Source organism: Lactuca sativa, chromosome 6 (assembly GCF_002870075.4).
Source record: "Lactuca sativa cultivar Salinas chromosome 6, Lsat_Salinas_v11, whole genome shotgun sequence".
In the NCBI taxonomy this organism is placed as follows: domain Eukaryota; kingdom Viridiplantae; phylum Streptophyta; class Magnoliopsida; order Asterales; family Asteraceae; genus Lactuca; species Lactuca sativa.
This window is the reverse complement of record NC_056628.2, coordinates 108574285-108579265: the sequence shown is the minus strand read 5'-3', so window position 1 is coordinate 108579265 and position 4981 is coordinate 108574285. Positions and strand designations below refer to the sequence as shown.

Below are 4981 nucleotides of genomic sequence, written 5' to 3'. Positions count from 1 at the left end.
AAAGCTGGTTTGACGTCAACAGTTCTTCCTTGTTCCGACAAAGAGTGTGTTTCCTTATTCTTTTTTAGCTTTGAGCTTGGTTCAGATTGGACACGTCCTCACTCGTTCTTTTTTTTGTCAAGATCTTTGAGCCTCATAAGGATTCTTCTAACTGGTCTGTCCCAGTGCTAATAGACCCACCCCAATCTCGGGAACCTTTCCTGAGCTACTAAAATCTTGGAAATCGACTAGCCTTACTTCTTTCGGGGCTCCATTCCTCTTCACTATATAGGTAGGGGCTTAGCTGCTCCTAGTCAGATAAAAGTTCTCTAGCTACCCTGAACTAATAAAAACCCAGCCTTTGATGTGCTTGCCCAGCCTCTTCCACTAGAAAGAGCTTCTTCTCTTAAGGCTTCTTGCCAGTAGTGAGAAAAACCTTGCTTATCTATCTTTAGAAAGAGGATAGAGACAAAGATAACTAGATCAATGTCTTCCGTCTTCGTCTGCTAGAACCTTCAAGGAAGATGCAAAAGGCAGTACAGATGATAAGAGCATCTTTGCGTCTTCTCGTCTGGATCTATATAAGGGATCGAATGTATTTGAACTCCTTCTATCTAGCGCTCTCAAGCTGAGGTAACTCGAAGCTTTGAATGGCTCCTGCCTAGCTTCCTTCCAGTGATTAGAGTCTTCTGTTTTCTGTTTTTCATCTTGCTATGAGTGCCTTTACCCTTCTCTAAGAAGCCATAGGACTGTGCTATGAGGGAGGAACCCTTAGGTTTGCGGGGCATTGGATTCAATCCAGCCACAGGTTCTCCCTTTCAAGTAGCATAGACAATTTGTCATTGAAAAGAGTAGAATCTTACGCCAAATGTCGTAGATAAATATACTCAGCCGGGAGAATAACTAGCGCCTGTCTCTAGTGATTATACTAGAGGGATCCTTTTTTCTTATTCTGACTAGGGTAAAGGCACTATCGGACATGGGATTTTTTATATAGAAAATACTCCTCGTGTAAATGGAAGTATGTCACATGGGTGTGGCCTGAAATTCATCCATGAACCACTGCTTCTCCATAGAAAATCCACGAATTTGGCCGAGTTGGCTCTAATTCAATGCCTGTCTCCATCGAGAGTTCTCGGATATGCTGGGAATCCTCTCAAGGATGGAGGTGGTCGTCTAAGAACTGCTGGGTCCAGGGTAATGGCGCCTTCCACACTTAGGTTGATGTTGGCGGAGTGTGTTGGTTTTTTTCTTCTAGTATTTTTTGATGCAGTCAGAACGTCTCATCATATGATATTCAAGGCTAATTGAGTTCTTGCAGCTAGGGCAGCATCCAATGTCTGGCTCGGTCTTCATCGAATGTCAGACTGGTTCAAAGCTGTTCAATGATGGCTGAATCAATGCCATCAGGCTTTCTAGAATGTAAGGGTTCGAAAAGTCAGTTCAAGGGCTCAAATCTTGATATTCTATGCTTGAGGAATGTCTTTGCGGATGATATGCTAGCAGAAAACAAATTGATATGTCAGTATAAAACCTAAGCAAAGAAGATCATTGAAATCCTATTGTTATTGCTTTCACTACAAAAATGAAAAGGATAGAAGCTGGAGACTGGCCTATATTCCTACTAATGTGATCCCCATTACTGAAAATCTGTTCTACACTACGATATATTGCTCTAATGTTTTTACAACTATCTTTTTTGAAGCAGATAGTTCACAGTGCTCATTCTATCGATACTGGGAAAGAAAAAAAAGAATGTTTACACTCAATTTTCATTACGCAGATGTATCACGTCAGGATCCGTTGCTCAAACCGAATCACACCAACGTTATGGAAGTTCTTGGATCGTGTAAAATAAGAGTAGTACCAAAGGCAGCACCCTCTGATTTCATAATAAAAAATGGAAAATTGGCTATGGAGATTCCCTGCGGTCAGAAATTAATACAGACACAAAGGGCTTCGACGGGAAAGGAGTTTCGATCCAATCCATTCTTGGGAAAAAATTAAGACAAAAAAGGATATGTCAGTGACCTAGCACGGCAAAGCACTCTCCGAGGGCATGGAATGTCTCATCTTTTGGGAAGAATCTCCGCAGTAATGTCTCTGTTAGATTTTTCGGTCGAAATACGGGAAAAGTCCATTCAATTCTTGATGGAAATGGAGTTTTGCGAATTCTCCCCGGAACTGGAAGATCATTTCGAGATCTTCGAACATATTCGAGGGTTCAATGTAACTATTGTAACTTCGGCCAACACACAAGATGAGACTTTACCACCGTGGAGCGGCTTTTTTCAAAAAGATGAGGGGGAAAGTCAGTAAGATGTCGGAGAAGCAAAATATACGAGATCACAAACGTAGATTGCTCGTGGCTAAGTGTGAATTGAGACGAAAGCTTTATAAATTTGTAAAGATATCGATCGATCTAGTGATGTGCGGGACAAACATCGTTAGAAGTTGTCCAAGTTGCCAAGAAAGAGTTCCTTTGCACTAGTAAGAAACCGATGTATTTCCACGGGTCGCCCTCGTTCCGTATATCAGTTCTTTTCTTTCAAATTTCTCGTCTCGTTTTTCGTGGATTAGCATCTCGAGGTCCTTTGATGGGCATAAAGAAATCGTCTTGGTAGCATCAAACCAATAGAACAAGGGTTAGCTCTGCAGCTGGTCTACAAGCAAGGTAAGTAGGTCCATACGACCGGCCCCGGATGTACCCTTTAGCCGCGAGGGGAACCGGGTAAACAAAGTTGCGATCAGAATGAATGGTAGTTCGTTGGTCCTGTCTTTTGCTCCTAGAGGTGCTGGTTCAAATCCAGTTCGCGACAAGTACTCATACTAAAGTGTGCTCCGATAGGTATTTCCACTGTTCGATACCTTTTCGTGATGACTGTTCCCTGCTCCATTATCAGCCAACGGCTCTAACCGCTTCTATTGGCTCAGTTGGATGGAGTACATCTTTGTGCGAGACAGTGTAGGAGTTGAGATCCAGTACGCTTAAACTCTTCTAAGAAGGAATGATTACCTGGTAAAAGCTTGAAGCTATACCCTTTTCATTCGTCTGATCATGGCTAAGACTCACTAACATTCTCTTTGCCAGCAGGCTCCCACTTGTTGGTTCCGGGCTTGCTGGCCTATAATCCAGATTGATCTATTCAGATTGAGGAAACACCGAGTTCAGGTCTTCTTTCGATGCCCCAACTGGAGAAACTCTGAGATTTCTCACTATTCATATGAAAATGGGGAAACAGTCTTTCTCATACTCAAATCCTTCTTTTTTTATGCCACGGACTCCCTGAACGGACTTATAGCAGCAATACCAGCTAGAACCTCTGATGAGACCTATCCATCGTACTATCACTCTCCGCTATTAGAGAGGCTTTTCACCCACATGCGGGTCATCCTTCTCTAATACCTGCTATAGGCAAGATAAAATAAGGGTCCACCCTCATGCTTTAAGCCTACAATAGAAAGGGTATAAAGAGGTATCCTTAACGTGGGTTTTACCTAGGTAAAATAGCATTCTATTGGGATCAAAATCCCCTTACATGTATTGGATGAAAGGTCCTAACTCCTAGCAAAGTCATTCTTCACTGTTTTTCCCCTTACCTTTGCCTGTCTTGAAAGCTTCTGGTCGGGGAGATGCGGAACATTCTTTGCCTCATCTTTCATGCCTAGCTACAATGCTAAATAAGATGGAAGATCTCATTTCGAATTTGAGTTTGGAAACTTCCCTAGTTGAAATGGGTAACGTGTTCCGCTGCTTGGACTGACTCTTGCTATTGGAAACATATGCTCCCTAACGGTTTGGGCCCTTCCTTTCGCTTGATGGCATGCGCCTTCTTAGAATAAGGCTAGGAGCTATTCTCCAGTGATGGCTGCCTTCACCCTATGAGTGGGGTCTTTGCCTAGAAAAAAGGCTTTCACTATAGAAAATTCTCAAGTAGATGTTCCCTGAAATGGTTGCTCTTTCGAAAGCAATGGTTGCCAGGAATGGTTTTGCTGTCTAGCTCTTGCAAGCAAGGTGTGAAGCGATTCTCTTGAGCTCTAACCGGCTAAACCCGCTTTGGTGGCCCACCCCAATTCTTGCCCATAGCTGACTTCTTTGCTAGATGATATCGAATAGTACGACTAGAGTTCAATCCCTCAGAAAGTCATAGTACGACTACAGGGAAAGAGATCTGAAAGTAGCCTTTTACCTCGTTATTCGATGGTGAATGCAGCCTAGCTCTCCCCATTCAATAGGCTAAGCCTATCCCTTTGCCGTAAAGCTAAGACAGAACTCAGCTAGGACCGAAGATAGGATTGCCAACCGGATGAAAACCGAAGAGAGCATTGCCAGTTTCATTCCAGTCTTTTCTCAATTGAGAAGTCAACCAACAAGTCAATCCTTCCCTTATATCATATCCATTTTACACAGTCTTTGTTGAAATAGTGTAAATAGTGCGAGACTTTCAACTAATGAAATCTAAACCAGCTAGTTCAGTTAGATACCGGCTAAGCAACCTCTAAAGCAGCTATCGGAGCAGTAGCAACTTGAAATTCGCATACCAAAGACGATGGAATTCCCCACTTTCTAATGCAATACGGCAAAGCTTAGGGAGTCAGCTAGTCCAACATCAGTCATTCTAATGGAATATCTGGAATATCGAACTAGGAATTGAAAGACTTTCTTTCTTTATATACGAGTCAATTACATACCGGAAATCTCGAACAATAAATGCTATACCGGAAATGCGATATCTAAAGTCAATCTCAGTGAATTCCGTACAAAGCAGTCCAACCAAAACCTAACAGTATATCAGATCTATCCTATAAAGGTAGTCCAACACAAGCAATCGATACTACGCCTTCGACCTTTGAGAAGTTACTTTGTGAAATAGGATTTCTCCCTTGTACAATTTCTTCATTTTAGATAGCTAGAGCTAAGCCTGTCCTAAGAATGAGTCAGGTAGGACCTTTCAGTCAAGTGCCTTGCCTTCCTTGCCTATTCATTTAGTCAAACAATTGA

At 42.4% G+C, this 4981-nt stretch overlaps 1 pseudogene; it reads left to right on the top strand.

The window, feature by feature from the left end:
* Nucleotides 1–325: 325 nt before the first annotated feature.
* Nucleotides 326–2702, top strand: LOC128126715 (60S ribosomal protein L5, mitochondrial-like; annotated as a pseudogene).
* Nucleotides 2703–4981: the final 2279 nt, after the last annotated feature.